This window comes from Oryzias melastigma, linkage group LG21 (genome assembly GCF_002922805.2).
Source record: "Oryzias melastigma strain HK-1 linkage group LG21, ASM292280v2, whole genome shotgun sequence".
Taxonomy (NCBI): Eukaryota; Metazoa; Chordata; class Actinopteri; order Beloniformes; family Adrianichthyidae; genus Oryzias; species Oryzias melastigma.
The window spans coordinates 7,406,416-7,422,142 of NC_050532.1; the positions used below are offsets into that span (position 1 = coordinate 7,406,416).

Here is a 15,727-nt window from a genome sequence, read left to right on the forward strand (position 1 = left end):
ATTGTCTTTTTCCCCAGTTCATCCACAGCTTGATTGCTGGGCAACCACAATGCCATTGTAGACAACAAGGCGTTTCTTTTGACAATCAGCAGAGGGGCGAGTGACTGGGTGGTGGCTGAAGGTCACAATGCACAATGGAACACAATGACACACATACTGAATGTAGCCACAGGCTCGGCCTCAACCCACTGAACTATATTCACACAATTAACTAGGTTTTGGTTCACTGGAATGGAGTTCACTCAGTTTCCCACTGACCTCTATATTCTGTGCAGTCATTTTATATACGTCATGGATAAAAAATGTTATATTACAGTTTTTGTAGGAATGGTGCACTTCTGGTTTTGACTTTGTGGTCTTTATAATAACCCAATTTATAGCAGGAACAAGAGTTTTGATTTGAAAAAAAAAAATCATTTTAAAGGAAATTAAAAAAATGTAATTATTAATTTGGGAAATAGTTTGAAACTTTTGCCAGTATCTCACCAGGGTAAGACCAAGTAGAAATTATTTGGATTTCAGCTAAAATGTTTGTTGAAAAACACAAATAGTTTTTTTTTTTTAATAATTGGGGATTTGTGGCAAAAATCTGTCTCAAAATCCTAAAAACTTTGCAAAAAGTAAAAAATATTTTTTGTCTCAGTGGCTGAATTTAGTATTGACTTTGCAGAGTATAAAAAAATATACATTTTAAATAATTTTATTTTTGAAATCAAAGTTGCACACAGTGATTTAATATTTAAACTGACAGGTGACTGAACCTTTACGCTACATTCACCGAGCGTGATCCACATGGCGAATTCGCATCCTCCGCCTGTAAGCGAAAGCACTGCTTGTACCAAAATGTGTTCATAAACCTGATGCTGCCACCCCATGTGGGAGGAGCTACTGTCCACTATTTTCAGCCTCATCATTACATTGACTGTATGTTTCATTTATAGTGCATGGAAGACACAGATGATGTTGAGAGATGAGATTAATTTATTTTGAAGAGCTTCAGTAATCACATGTCTAGGTTCATGAGATCATTCAGAGATTCTCTCAGGAGCTTCACCATCTACTGCAGGAGCTGAGTCTGAATTTTGATTTTTGATTTTAAAATATATATATATATAATAATTTCGTTCAATAAATTAATAATAAAAAAAATTCTGCAGTTGTGGGAGGGTCAGAGTTCGTGACCTTTTTTTCTTTTTTTTTTTTTCCTCTTTTAGCGGTAATTCCATCTCTGTGACCCAGTTTGATGACTTGCTGTCTCGCATTAGTAGATGGAAGGAAAAATTAACAATTAAAAAAAAAATCAGGATCTTTTTATTATTGTCTCAAAATAAATAGTAAAAATGTAATAAAGTTTAAGAGGAGAATGGTCAGATTCTCCTCCATGTTGGTTTTGGATTTCACTTGCTAATCATGTCATCATTACGGGCAAAAGTCCTTGATTGGTTGACACAAATTCTTCTTAAATCAAAGATGATCGGAGTGAGACTTAGGCGGGAAACTGTGAGTGAATCACAGCTCTGGAGGTAAGATTTCAGTGATGTGTAAAAATGGAGAGAGGCTGTGCTTTAAAGTCCCACAACAACTATATTTATTTCTGTTGTAAAAGTATTCTCAGTGGTTTTATGATTATGCAATATTTAGACAAAATAAAAAAACGCTGTGTCTTTTTTAAGAAATATTTTCTGCAAAAAAGCAAGACTTCATTAGAATTTTGCTTCTGAGTGGTGGGTGGGACTGTTGGTGTGGAAGAAACCTACGTTAATATCCCAGCATGCCTTTGTTTACACTCTTTCTTGCCATCTTACAGCTCCTTATAGCCCCAATCGTACATCAGCGTAACAAAAAAAAACCGACAAGCAATATCAAAGCTATGCAGCCACGGAGTTTTGAGTCAGATGTCAGCTCAGACGAGGAAAATGAAGACGTACATGGATCTATTTGGAGTATTTAGAATTGGAGCGGAGCAGGGATCTTGGGAGTCGCTGCGTCAAACCCGAGCTTTTTCAAACTGTTGTTTTTTTTTTCTGGTCCTGAACTCGGAAACGTGATTTTAATTTCTAATTATTTTATACATGACCTCAATCACGAGAAAATGGTACAAAAGCATGTTAAAAACACCAAAAACAATTTTATTTGGAAAGAGTATTTAGGGGTTTATCTTATAGTGCAACAAGTTGTCAAAACTACCTTAAAGTTTTAGTCTGGTGCAGCTCCACAGTACCTATAACTGTATTGTTAAAGCAGAGCTTGATGTTTAGTGGCTTTGTGGTAGAGTGACTGGGCCTGGAAGGTTGTAGGTTCAAGTCCAGGTCTAGTCATACCAAATGGGACCCAGTGCTTCCCTGTTTGACACTCAGCATTAAGAGGTTGGATTGAGGGGTTAAACCACCAAATGGTTCCTGTGTCTGCAGCTCACCGCTCTCCCAGGGGATGAATCAAATGTGGAGAACAAATTTCACTCACCTGTGTGATGACTTATGGGACTTTAACTTTTGACTTTAACACCAGAGAGACGTCTGAAACGTCCCTATTGACTGACCATCACCACTTTGTTTTTACGTTTTAACATGATGCTTAAGTACAGTTTAAACTCTAGATGTTACATTTTGTAGTTGGTTTCATAAAAAAAAATTATGACAGTCTGTTACAAGCAGAGAACTACAGAAGCTGACCTGCCCAGTAAGTAAAAAAACTCCAAACAGGGTTACATGCTATCACTGTGACCTTTTAACCTTATTCATTACTAAATTTTCCATTGGATCTTAGGTGGCCTGACACGAAATAAAGGCCACAGCAGTGCTCCATTAAACTGGCATTTATGTTACGTAAAGACTGTGACCCACATGCGTTAGTGAATAAATGTGAGCGTACACAGTGTGTGCTCTTTAAGCATTGTATTGGTTGTTTTAAAGTCACGGCACAGCCATCTATTATAACCAACATGCCTGCAGCCACACTGGATGAACATGAGCCTTTGATAAGAGGCCACAAGATCCAATTTTCCCATCAATCAATCCTTTTCTGCTCGGTGCCATGCGCCGAGCTCCTAAAGCTGCATCATTTGTGCACCGTCTACAGCGCTGATGACAGGTTCAGTTTAATCAGCTTCTCTTCCCAATGTGACAAGAGAGAAGAAATATCACCACATGGAAATTAAACTGTAAACAGAGCACAAAGAGAAGCCAGAACGCACCTGAATAAATATTAACTTAATTGAAAACTGTCAGAGTGACACAGATGTGAGCCGCAGACGATAAAGTAGATATTGAAAATAGATAGATGAACGAGGGCACACAACACGGTTTTCCTCATCTGAGTAAATAAGAACATCTCTTAATTGTCAACTTGGAAACATTACCCTTCGAAATTCCATAATAACATCTGTGGAGTAGTTTAACAAAATGACAAAGAGATACAGCAAAGGTAGAAAAAAATGTTTATGCAGCCTACAAACTGAAAAAAATCCCCACAGAAACAAAGAAATCAATCCTTTGAGTGTTCCCAAGACATGACACGAGGAGATTGATGTGTGGGAAGCAGAAATAAAATGCATTATGCATCATGATCCGAGCAGAGCAACCTTCAGAGCAACAGCTTGAGTCCAGGAAACCCTGAAAAACAGCAGCACTTATACCAGTGAAGGTAAATAAGGAATATGTTGTCAATGTAAACATTCATGTACCTAATTAGAAATTAAGAAAAGGAGAGTAACTAATTGTGCTAAAGGCATTTATTTTTTACTTTTAAAAAACGTTTAAAAATAATCCCCTATTTAAAAGTAAGACTCAGCTATGAGTCACTTTGTTGTCTCTAATTTGATGAATCTATTAGAATCATGTTTAAAGGTTACATCAGTAAGCTTGTCTTAGCTTATACCTGGTTTCTTTTATGCTGTGGTTCTCACAATATCTAATTTTAGTTTAGTTTTTGTTGTTGCTTTTTGCATTAATTAAATTGGTTTTAAAAATATGTAAATGTGCTTTGGATTTGTGATGAAACACAAAGCAATCATGGTTAATGAATAAAATCATATTAATTTATTTTTTGTCACTTTCTTTTTATTGTTTTTCTTAAACAAACATACAAAAAGGGGGAAACATTTTAAGTAAAGTATGAGAGAAACGAAAAAAAAAAAAATCGCATAAATGTCTTAATATTACGCAATAACCAGGCAAGAAATTTTAATAAATTACTATAAAATACTTTCACATCAACTAAAAAAAGTATGGAGGGGGGAACAACATGGTCTGGTTTGCTGCAGATAGGTGCACGAGAATAAATGTTTTAATTGAAAAACAAACAAGAATTCCCTCTAAATTAGCTTTAAAGTAACTTACAGACAATATAATTTCGTAGTGATCACCACAATGCTCTGACCTCCATCTTAAAATATTTAAGTATGGGGCTATAAAAGACCTGTGTGAACAAAGAGGTCAAATTGACTTAAATCTAACAGATCTGGGCACTAAAATGCCTGCAGGATAATGTGAAAAGTTTGCTGAGGACTAAACAAAACAAAATGACACTTAATTAGATAGAGAAGAATTCTACTCAGACTCTGTGAGAGTTTGGTGCTTTGTTGTGACACAAAAGTATCTTCTATTTACACTGTAAATTACACAAAGCCCTGGAAATTGATTTTTGTGGTTAAATGTACTTAATATTTAACTACACTGTACATAAACGCATGAGTCTATGCACTATTATTGACCCCAAAACTGAAACAGTGAAGCAGTTTGCTCTTTGTAATGTGTAAGTACTGAAAGAGCCGAGATTTAAAGACTCAGTTCAATAAAAATTGTGCTTTTAACATGTTCTTGTAGCATTTTCTCTCTTAATCAAGAACATTTAGAAAGAAAATGTGCTTAAAACTGCATTTCTGAGTATTTATTTATTTAAATTGTTGTTAATAAGGAGCAGATGAAAAAATACCTATGGAAAAAGCTACGATTGGTAATCCACAAGCTCCCTGCTCTGCTCCATTCTGATGCCTCCTCAAATAGATCCATGTACGTCTTTGTTTTCCTCATCTGAGCTGACATCTAACTTAAAACTGCACGGCTGGATAGCTCCAATAATACTGGTTATTTTGTTGCATCACTAATGTTAGGTCGGTGTTGAGAGGGGCTGTAAGCTGGAGGGAGAGCGTGTAAACAGATGGATAATGGGAAGAGGAGCAGGCTTACTCCACACCAACAATCTCACCAACAACTCATAGGTGAATTTCTATTGAAATCCTGCTGCTTTGCAGAAAATATGTCAATGAAAACGACCTTTTTTTGGTTTTGTTTTGGCTAAAAACAGCATCATAATTAAAGGACTACTTGGAACAAAAACAGATCAACAAATGATCTGAGTTTTAAGGATTTGAGCCTTAATAATGCTTGTTTTCATACATTTACTGGGTTACAGATAAGTTACAACAGGGTTTTCTACACATGCACCAGTAAACAAAGAAATCTTCCATTTCAGAGCCAGTTACCAGATGGATAGAGTGAAGGAAGGTGAAAGAAGATGTACAAAGCACTATTTTAATCCATTTTTTACCCCAATAAATAGCTAAAGGCAAAGCAGCTTCATGGGGGGAGTCACTGAAGGCTCTTCTGAATCAGACAGTTTCCTTTGGGATCCTGCAGACAAACTACCCAACCTGTTTGCTGAACACAGACATGTCGATTCAGCAGCTTTTAAAACATATTCCTCCTGCTGGAGAATCCTCTTTGACCAGAATCAGGCGGTGGTGAGTAAATTCATGCGGCATAAAGACACACAAAGAGGAAATGCCTCCGAGCTGACAGGTAGTACACAAATAGCAGGGGTTTCAAATCTTATTAGCATTCGGCATCCGCATTCGAGTCACTCACACCCACAGAAACACTTGTTCACAGGGGGGAATCTCTCAGAGAAATGCACATTTCCAGCATTATTCTGCTGCCTTCAGCATGTGGAGGGGAAGCCTCAGAGGACGACAACTCCTCCAAAACAAAGAACTGGCAGGCAAGCTATTTCAGTCTCAGCGTTTTCTGGAACAAAAAGAATCTGTACATTCAAACAGCTATAAGAAATAAATGAAGCCCATTTTCTGGATCTTCTGCATTAAAAACTGTTAAGTTAATTTTGTGATATTGACTAAAACATGGTTCCAAAGGAGTGGCTGACTGAGTCAGTTTAATAAAACATGGTTTAAAAATTCTCACCTTTCAATGACGAGCGGCCTGACAATCTGATGAAGCTTTGCTCCTAAACATGGTGCGGTTCAGTGTATTACTTCCTGTTGAGAAACCCCAAAAATGGATTGATGTATTTTGTGTATGTTTCATGTTTTTATAACAGTTTAAGGATGATCCAAGTGTCCTGTACAGTCACTTCATGACCATAAACTTATCTGAAATGACATTCTTAAATTAGTGGACAATAGCAGCAAAGCAAAGACTTTTGCTGCTGTTTTCCTTTTTAAGATTCATTAACATTTTAAATAATCTATCAAGCTCAAATGATTATTTATCAAGGACACAAGGTCACTCGACACACAAAAGCAGATTTGCATCATTAATCTCCCAAAATTGAAACGATAAGAGAATAATATTTTATAAATCTGCAGTTATTGCTAGACGCTGGGTCTCAATATTCTAAATTTCTTGGGTCTTTTAAAACAGATTCTAAGTGAAACAAAAAAAGTACAGTTTATTTGGAGCAAATTTCATATGGGAGTGTTAGAAGACTTTCACAGAGGCTAAATTTGGGACAACTTAAAATTAACAAAGTGTTGTCAGGCTTAAGTTAAAAACCCACTCCAATCATCTTTTTATCTATTGTAAAATTGTTTCCGGTGGTCTTTTAATTTGTGTTTTTTGGCCTAAATCCAAAATCTGCAGTGTTTTTCAGGACATAGTTTCTGCAGAGTGGCAGTAGTTCATTAGAAATTTGCCTCTGAATATTGTGCAAGACTGTTGCTGTGGAGCAACCCCGCCCCTCTTCTGGTTCCTGAGAGTTTGGAGAAGGGAGCTTGTGGCCCACCCAGCATATTTTCTACATCAAAAATAATGTTTCTACATCACAAAACCAGCTCAGTGGCCTCGTGGTAGAGTGTCCGCCCTGAGACTGGAAGGTCATGAGTTCAAATCCAGGCGGAGTCATACAGAATACTCTAAAATTGGGATCCAATGCCTCTCTGCTCAACACTCAGCATTAAGGAGTTGGTTTGGGGAGTTAAACCACCAAATGGTTTCTGAGTGCGGTTGTGTCTGCAGCTCACCGCTCCCCCAGGGGAGGGATCAAATGAGGAGAGTAAATTCCACATACTCAGGTGCATGACAACTAATGTGATTTTAGCTTTAAGTTCTTTTTCAAACAGCATTTTTTTTTTCATCTGCTCTTGATTCATAATGATTTGAATAAAGACATATTCAGAGATTTTTTAGCTTAATTATCTTTAATTATAAAAAAAGGAGCTAAACACACCCAAAACCTGATTTTCATTGAAGTGAGTCTTTAAAGAAATCTCATAAAGTAGAACAAATCAAAATCAAACACAGTAGCACGTCTAAAGTTAAGAATATTATGACTTAGTGTGACATTTGTGAAACACGACAACCCTTTTGTTGTGTGTCACTGCTTTGACCGTCTGTGTGAGACAGAAAAATGTGCATAACAGTGTTTCACCATCCTCCTTTCTGCCCTCTAGTTCTCATCTTCCAATCTATTTTCATTCAGACATGAAAAATTATTCTGTGACCCGAACTGAATCGACCATGACTCTGTGGCTGAGGTAATGAGGTACCTCCAGTGTTCAAGTTCACGTCGAGAAGCTTCACCTAAAGCAGCATCACTTCTTCATGCTCTCCCAGATGCAGCTCATCGCTGCCCCAGCTGCCTGATTCCTAATGACTCCACCGCAATTAGTGGGCTTCTGTTATTGGGACGCAGACTCCAGACTCACCCACAATGCACCGCTTCAATTACTTTCTCCAGGGCGGGGATGGGTGACAGATACTTGCAGACACCGTCAGTCATGCTGCCTTGCATGCAGCTGTGACTGATGTTCTAACAGGACACAGGGGGACGCTTTCTCGTTTATCCAGCAGGCTGGTCAGAGGAACAAAAGAGGCTCTCAGGGGACAGAGGGGTTCAGGAGAGGAGATGTGATGCCTCAAACGAGCTCCCATTATCATCCCTCTTTGCCTTGAATTCTTAAATAAAAATCTCGAAATGAGTTTCTCTTAACCTTGAGGAGCATTCCTGCCTCCGAGGCTAAATGCCTTTATGAGGACAGATTTAGAATACATTTTTCTAACCCTGTTGCAGAAGAAAATGGAGGATTAAAATCATTTCTGCTCTGACTTATGCCGAGGGCGGTCATGATTGCAGAAGCAGGAAACAGAAGCTGCAGAAATGTATGTTTAGTTCATCAACAAATGCTAAAAATGATTGATCAAATAGTTTGTTCAAACACTTAAAGTCCCACTTTGATCATCTTTTAATCTATTTAAAGCATTCCCAGTAGTCTTTCAATTATGATTATGCCATTTTTAACCAAAATAAACAAAACTTGTGTTGTTTTGTTAGGACATAGCAGGAGTTCATTGGAAATTCATCTCTGAGTTGCGGGAGGGACTGCTGGTGTGGTGCAAGTCCCCCGCACTTCCCATCATCCTACTGTTTACACTCTCTCCCGCTAGCTTACAGCCCCTCACACCCCCAACCTAACATTACTGGTAGTGCTGAGCGATATGATGATATATATCATGAGGGGGATAAAAGTGTCTATTGTGCCATTTCACTTCTGTTGTTTATATCGTTAATAATCGAATTTGATAAATTACTATGTCAAATGAAACAAAAATATATTGCAGTATATATGTAGATATATTGACAATATATTAAGAAATATATCTCAATATATCAGCCCTTTTCTATATTTTTGAATATATTGCAATATATGGATGGTCAACCTATTGTTATAGGTTTATTTTTATATTGATTCATATATTTTTAAAACATCCTCGCTGACATTTTTTGGATGGATCACATGTCCATGTCAGTTTTTAACAGTGGCGGGCCGTCAGGGCCTGCAAGGCCTTCTCTGCTGGCCTAAAAATATCTGAATCACAGACTGATATTAATTATTATTTATTTCCGTGAATACGTATTCTATAATTCCAAATGCTCTGTCTTCGTCCTTTCATTGCTGTCTCCCTGGCTGCGCTGCTTCCAGACGTGTATTTTCCTATTTAAGCATTAACCAATCACATTGCAGCACCATTTGTTGCTAGGGTCAAAGAAATCTGCCTGAAGGCCTTCACAATCAGTTTTGCGGGCCCTGTAGCATAAAACAATGGTCCACCAAACTGTTGCTTCAACCAATCAGATCTGGAGGAGACCACGTGATAGGCCAGCTAGAAGGCCCACGGAAACGTCAGGATTTTCACGCGCTGTGATTGGATAATCGGAGAGTGTACTAGGAAGAGCTGGTAAACTGAATCTGCAGCGACCTGCACAGGCAAATATATCGAATTTAATAGCTGGTTTGTCAATCCACAATGGCTGAAGGAGGAGAAGAAATGGATTTGGTTGCAGACTTACTGTCAAAGTCGTTTTCAAGACGGACTTTTCAAGAAAAGCTGGACATTGTTAAGCGGGGTCGGGCAACTCCGAAGCTAGCAAGCCCCGTGTCCACTGCTTCTGTTGAACGGACATTCTCAGCCCTGAAGCGAATTAAAACTTATGCCAGAAATACGTCAGGGCAGGCTCAACTTTCAGCATTAGCTTCCATGGCGATAGAAAAGGACTTCTTGATGGAACTAAAACGCACGGATAATCTGCACGACAGAGTGATTGAAATCTTCTTGAGGAAAGAAAGGATGGATTTTGTGTACAAATAATCCGGATTTTTGGTGAGTAAAATTTTGCTATATACCTAAATATTATTGCAATTTTATCAGGTTATTTTTTATGCTTTTTTATGTGTGTCTCAGTTGTACCTGCAGTAGAAGTTTTATAGCCATAAAATAGTTAATGAGGGTTGGGTTGATTCAGATGGAGCACTACTGAAGGCCTAGGTGTGAAATGCACGGCCCGCCACTGGTTTTTAAACAACCTTAATGTTGCTACTGTATATAATTACTTACATCAGACAAAACAGGAAAAACTTCTTTGAGTTAATATTTTTTATTCCTTTTCAGAATGACAAGTTTTCACAACTTTACATCACGTTACACATTTCAGTCCTCCATACTTAAACGTGGAGGAATACATGCATAAAGACTGGTATATTGTGGCAGATCAACAATCACGCATTTCTTCAAAAACTTGTTTCCTACCCTGTAGCACTCTTTTTTAAAGCTATTGTATTTTACAGATTAATAAGTGTATTGTGTGATTTGTCATATTGTCTTCCAAGAGCAAAACATTTTTTTCATCACCACTTTGTACAACAATGTAATAGTAAACAGTGATTATTTGTCCATTTTCTAACAAAACTGAAAAACTGTTCCTTTTACTTACTCTAGTGAACTGATCAGAGTACAGTTCTCCTTTGAATAAGATTCTGTTGAATATCTTCACAATCGTTTCCACGCTGACTAAAATGTTAGCATCATGGTTAAGCTTTCTAACATAGTGTAATTGTAACTGAAAGCAGTCGGGTGCCGCGCATGCACAAGATGGCGAAATGCGTCAACTTCCGCTAGAGGGATCCACGGCAAAAAACCCCGGATAAAAGAGCGGCATCTTGTTGCAGCCTGGTAGAGTATTATGACTGGCCACAAGCGTAGACGGTAGCTAGATTTCATAGTTTAATAATAAGTCAGCAATGAAGTTTGCGCTGGTGAGCTGGTTAAACGACAAAGATGACATTACCATTGTCCCAACAAAATGGATTGTTGATTTTGATCCAGAAAGCCGGGAAAAAAGTATTTCGTCGAGTGTCGCACCGGGAGACTGACCAACGGATGGGTGGCTGAACCAGCGGAGATTCTGCATTTAGCAGGCAAGTACTCGTTGTTTATTTGCTTTCTCTACTATTATAAAATTATGGGTAGACAAATTAAGTGGTACCAAAACGATCAACTGTTACGGTTGAGGCGTTAGCTAATGGTTAAGAGTGTGTTTGTGCTGGACAGTAGCCCCATGGTTTCATCTATTGTAAAACGGTTCCCCGTGGTCCTTTCATTTTTATTATTCAGTTTTTGTAGCCAAAATGGAAAGGTCTTTGTCGATTTTCAGGAGAGTGGCGGATTGCATCAGAAATTCACCTCTGAGTAGGGGTGGGGCTGTTGCACTGGAGATCAGCCTATGCTGATGGCCAATATTTTCTTTGTTCCCATTGTCCCGCCATTTTTCTCCAGGTGGCTCTCAGGGACCAGGAAAGGCTCATTCCTGGTCCCTGAGAGCCACCACCCTACCTGTTTTCCAGATCTTCATGAACTGAATCAGAAGCTAGCAAAAGGCTTGGAGATCTGGAAAACTCTTAAGGATGAGCAGCCCTGCTGAAGATTAGCGTACACGTACAGCATAAAAGTGTAATTTTTGAATTTCCAACCTTTTCATAAGATTAATCCCTGTACTTTAAAACAGTATACATTCCTAGCCCTGCTTCATTTTAATGCAAAGTTTTGAGTTTTAAAGTTATTAGCCATTTTACATTTGCATGAATTTCTGTCTTGCTACTCTTATTTAAAGAAAAAGAGTCTGTACTCAAGACTGTTGAGCAGAAACTTCTGTTGGAGGGGATCACGGAGAGCAAGAAAAGAAAACGACAGCCAAAGAAATCCTTCAAGGACAACTTGGAGGAAACTCAGGAAACAGTTCCCAAAAAGGTAACGATATCATCCTGTATATATATATATATATATATGCAGAACATGCAGAACTGAAAACATGTATTGCGTGTGTGTGTGTATATATATATATATATATATATATATATACACAAGACAAACAACGCAATTGACAAGTTGCTGAAAAGAACGGTTAAACATCCATCCATTTTCCTGACCGCTGTGTCCCTTTCGGGGTCGCGGGGGTGCCGGAGCCTATCCCGGATACTGAAGGGCGAAGGCGGGGTACACCCTGGACAGGTCACCAGTCTGTCGCAGGGCCTCAATCACACACTCATTCACACACACATTCATACCTAGGGGCAATTTAGAGTCACCAATTAACCTATGAAGCATGTTTTTGGACAGTGGGAGGAAGCCAGAGTCCCCGGTGAAAACCCACGCATGCACGGGGAGAACATGCAAACTCCACACAGAAAGGTCCCAGCCTGGAGTTGAACCGGGGCCTTCTCGCTGTGAGGCGAGAGCGCTAACCACTGCGCCACCGTACAGCCCACGGTTAAACAGATGGGCTAATTCCATCCTACAACTGATATTGTAAAGATTTTTTTTCCATTTCTTTAAACATTGATGCTTTTTACCCAGCAGAAAAATTACAGGCAACTTCCAGCCAAACAAGCTGCCTCTGAAATTCTTGGCGCAAACCCTGTGCAGAGCTCTTCAATGGAAGAGGAGGTCACGGCTCTTAGGAGAGAAAATAAGACTCCTGGAGCAACTAAGCGTGTCTTCTTCAACCGCAGAAGACCTCAGAGCCCAAGTCACATCATTGAAAAAAGAAATCAGCAGGCTGCACAAAATGGCAAGAATAATTTTGCAAGAAATTGATTTGATAAAATATTTTTGTTTTTTTCCTTTTGTGGCTTTCTTTAATTTTAATTCTTATCATTAATTGTGTGCAGTTCATGTCGGAAGACTTCACACAAGCTGCTCTCTGTTGGGGGAAACAAACCCATCCTACACCTCCCAAACCAGCATCAGTATAATCTTCTTCAATCACCTTCTTACACTTCATTAGGTGCCACTAGGGACTGATGGAGATGTGAGGGTGTCGGCCCATTGCTGGGAAACTGCTAGGGCCCAAGCGACTGCCAAAGGGATGGCGCGGACCTGTCTGCTCGGCCGTTTCAGTGTTGAGGTCCTCCTTAAGTCCAACCTTATGGGAGGGCAGAACAAGGTTGAACCTTCGGCCGAGCGACGTCTGGCTCTGGACCCCCAGAAGTTAAAGGCTCTGCTTGGTGAAGTTTTTTTTTTTTTTTTCAGAATTTATTTATAATTGATTTAATGTGATGATTTAGGCTTACAGTGTTTGTGTACTTTTACAGATGTGGTTATCCAGCACCATCCAGAGGCAAAGGTGGCTGAGATAAGGGCAAGCATAAATCAAAAAATCTGCGAACTCCGGCACCAAGAGAAAAATAATACGATCCACAGTCATTTCTTAAAAATGTAACATTTCTTAGAAGTTTTAAGCTACATTTTTAGTTTGAATTTAAAATTGTTTTGTGTTTTTTATTTGAATAAAATTCAGAAATTCATTGCCGTGTCATTGAACGTATTTTCCAAAACCTGAAAATGTATCTGATGTTGCATAGGATCTTATTATATAAAGCATTATCTTAGACATTTTTGGTATAAATCATAATATATTTCATAGCATATGTCAGTATATGAAGCAATATATTACTGTATAAATCACAATAGATAAATAGCATATTTCAGTGTAAAAAGCAATATATTGCAGTACAAATCACAGTATATTATAAGATAAGACATGCTCTAAGTTTAAAAAAAACAGTCAATGTTTTTTTTTTTTTTTAAAAAAGAGTCTTTGAATTTTTGATTGACTTCATGTTTTTTTAACAATGTTTTTCAAACTGCAGACACATTTTCAGCATTGCGAAGGAAAACCCCAGATCAGAGGCATGCCAGAAGTCTCAAGGATGCAGTCTGAGAAGCTCTCTGGTGCAGATATTTACAGTGTCAAATACTTTAAAGGAGGACGGTAGAGTCCCTGACATACTATCAAATCAAATCCATACCCAGCAACACACCAGAGCTGTTTTAATGCATTCTGTAAGGATGTGTGCAAGTCTGTGGAAGGTTCTGTCATCTGAACATGGAAGACCTTGCATTCACATTGAGTTTATCAGTCAGGATGCTGCACTAGAACACAAAACATTTGGATAAAATGTAACACAATTATTTTTTGATGGTATATTGGTTGTTTCAAAGCAAGAAGGCTTTGGTACAAATCCCAGCTGGGACCTTTCTGTGAAGCTCACATGTTCTCCTCATACATATGTGGGTTTTCTCCAGGCACTATGTCACAACAGCTCTGCTGCTCATGCACTAAACTCCTCATCTGTTCAGGCTAGCATGTCTAGTTTAGGTTCTGGAGAAGAGAAGATGGCGTTTTCCCATTGACTGCAGTCAAATGAGCCGCCGTTCACATTTCTGTGGTAAAATCAGCCGTCACTGGATTTTTTTATCTGAGTTTCATACAATACTTACAGTAGTAGGGCTGAGAACGCTGGAAAATCTCCACGAGATTCAATGAAGTTTCTTGAAATGTGAACAGCGGCTCATTTGACTGCAGTCTTTTGGAGTAAGTTCGGTCCATGAAGATCTTCACTTCCTCATCCGAGCTGACATCTGGCTCAAAACAATACATTAGCAATATTGCTTGATGTTTTTATGTAGCAGCGGTGAAGATTGACGCTATCGAGACACAGAGCTATCATAATCAGACATTGGGGGGATCAGGGGCGGGGCTGCTCAGCTCAGCTCCAAAAGCCACGCCCCCTCAGAGGAGATTTTGAAAACAAAGGCTTCAGATCAAAATGAAAAATCGCTTTTTAAGACATTTAAGTTGTGGGATTTTGGTTAAAAACTTCATAATCATAAATAAAACACTACTGGGAAAGCTTTATTAAATAATAAAAATTGTCATAGGGGGACTTTAAAACTTGCATTTAGGTCGCCATGCTGTAGCATTTGGGGTTGTGATCGTAGCATAAGTTGTGTCTAGGTGTAAATGTGAAAGGAGTGACTTTGACACCACCTTTTTCCAGCTGGGATAGGCTCCAGCAACTCAGGTTTGGAGGATAGATGGGTTATGTCAATATAAACAAACTAGATGCAGGCTAAAAAAAATGGAAAAGGTTGAAGTACAGAGAACAAAGATCCTTGTAAACAGTGTGACATTCCCTCAGATTCTTGTGTGGTGATGTATGTAACATGCAGGCGCTCAGATTAAATTCCTTCACATGTGATGCAGAACTAAAATAAAGTGGCACCTAATGTTTGCTGCAGAGTCAGAGGTTTGAGTTTAATGGATCAGTAACTGATTTTTTTCTTAAAAAAAACATGCTGAAGCTATGCAAGCTAAGCATTCCAAATGCGTCAACGTTCAGCCTTTGTGAGGATGAAAACTGCACCTCAGGTGCTTTTCTTCACACACATCTCCCCCAGCTTGCATGAAATACTTTAAACAAATCTGAAGTCATCAAATATTTATACCAGGACAGCCTGAGGTCTCATTATTCAGCATTATTCATTCCAATAAAACAAGCAAACTGCTGCTCTAGTGCAAATAACACAATTTTCCCGTATTCATTAACATTATCTGATTGAAGTCTGGAAGTCAGCCAGCATTCCCATCAGCCCCAGAAGCATTTCCAGTCCTGGCTTGGATGCACCTGCCTTCCTGCCTGCTGCAGCCCAATCATGCTTAAAATAAAGGGAGAGTAAATGGGTCCCAGGAGCTTCAGAGAGACTCCGTTCACTCCCTTAATGGAAAACAGGGAAGAACACAGTTTCTCTTTTTCATTAAAGAAATGGTCCAGATAACGATGACAGAAAGTAAAAAAAATGCACATTGATATTTTTCT

General features: G+C 38.7%; 1 protein-coding gene and 1 long non-coding RNA gene across 3 annotated transcripts in view; one reads left to right on the forward strand and one right to left on the reverse strand.

Moving 5' to 3' along the window:
• Nucleotides 1–15,727, reverse strand: part of si:dkey-91i10.2 (uncharacterized protein LOC555224 homolog) — a 67,379-nt gene that overhangs the window by 50,118 nt on the left and 1,534 nt on the right. The window contains exon 2 of one of the 2 annotated variants that reach the window (XM_024287029.2): nt 6,198–6,271. The exons of the other annotated variant lie outside the window; for it this stretch is intronic. The gene's annotated coding sequence lies outside the window, so the exon portion shown is untranslated. The remainder of the gene's footprint in view (nt 1–6,197; nt 6,272–15,727) is intronic. 2 annotated transcript variants of the gene reach the window in all.
• On the forward strand, nt 12,264–13,372 carry LOC112155425. The gene is made up of 2 exons (XR_002920789.2): nt 12,264–13,072; nt 13,160–13,372. It is a non-coding gene; the product is annotated as an uncharacterized LOC112155425 (long non-coding RNA).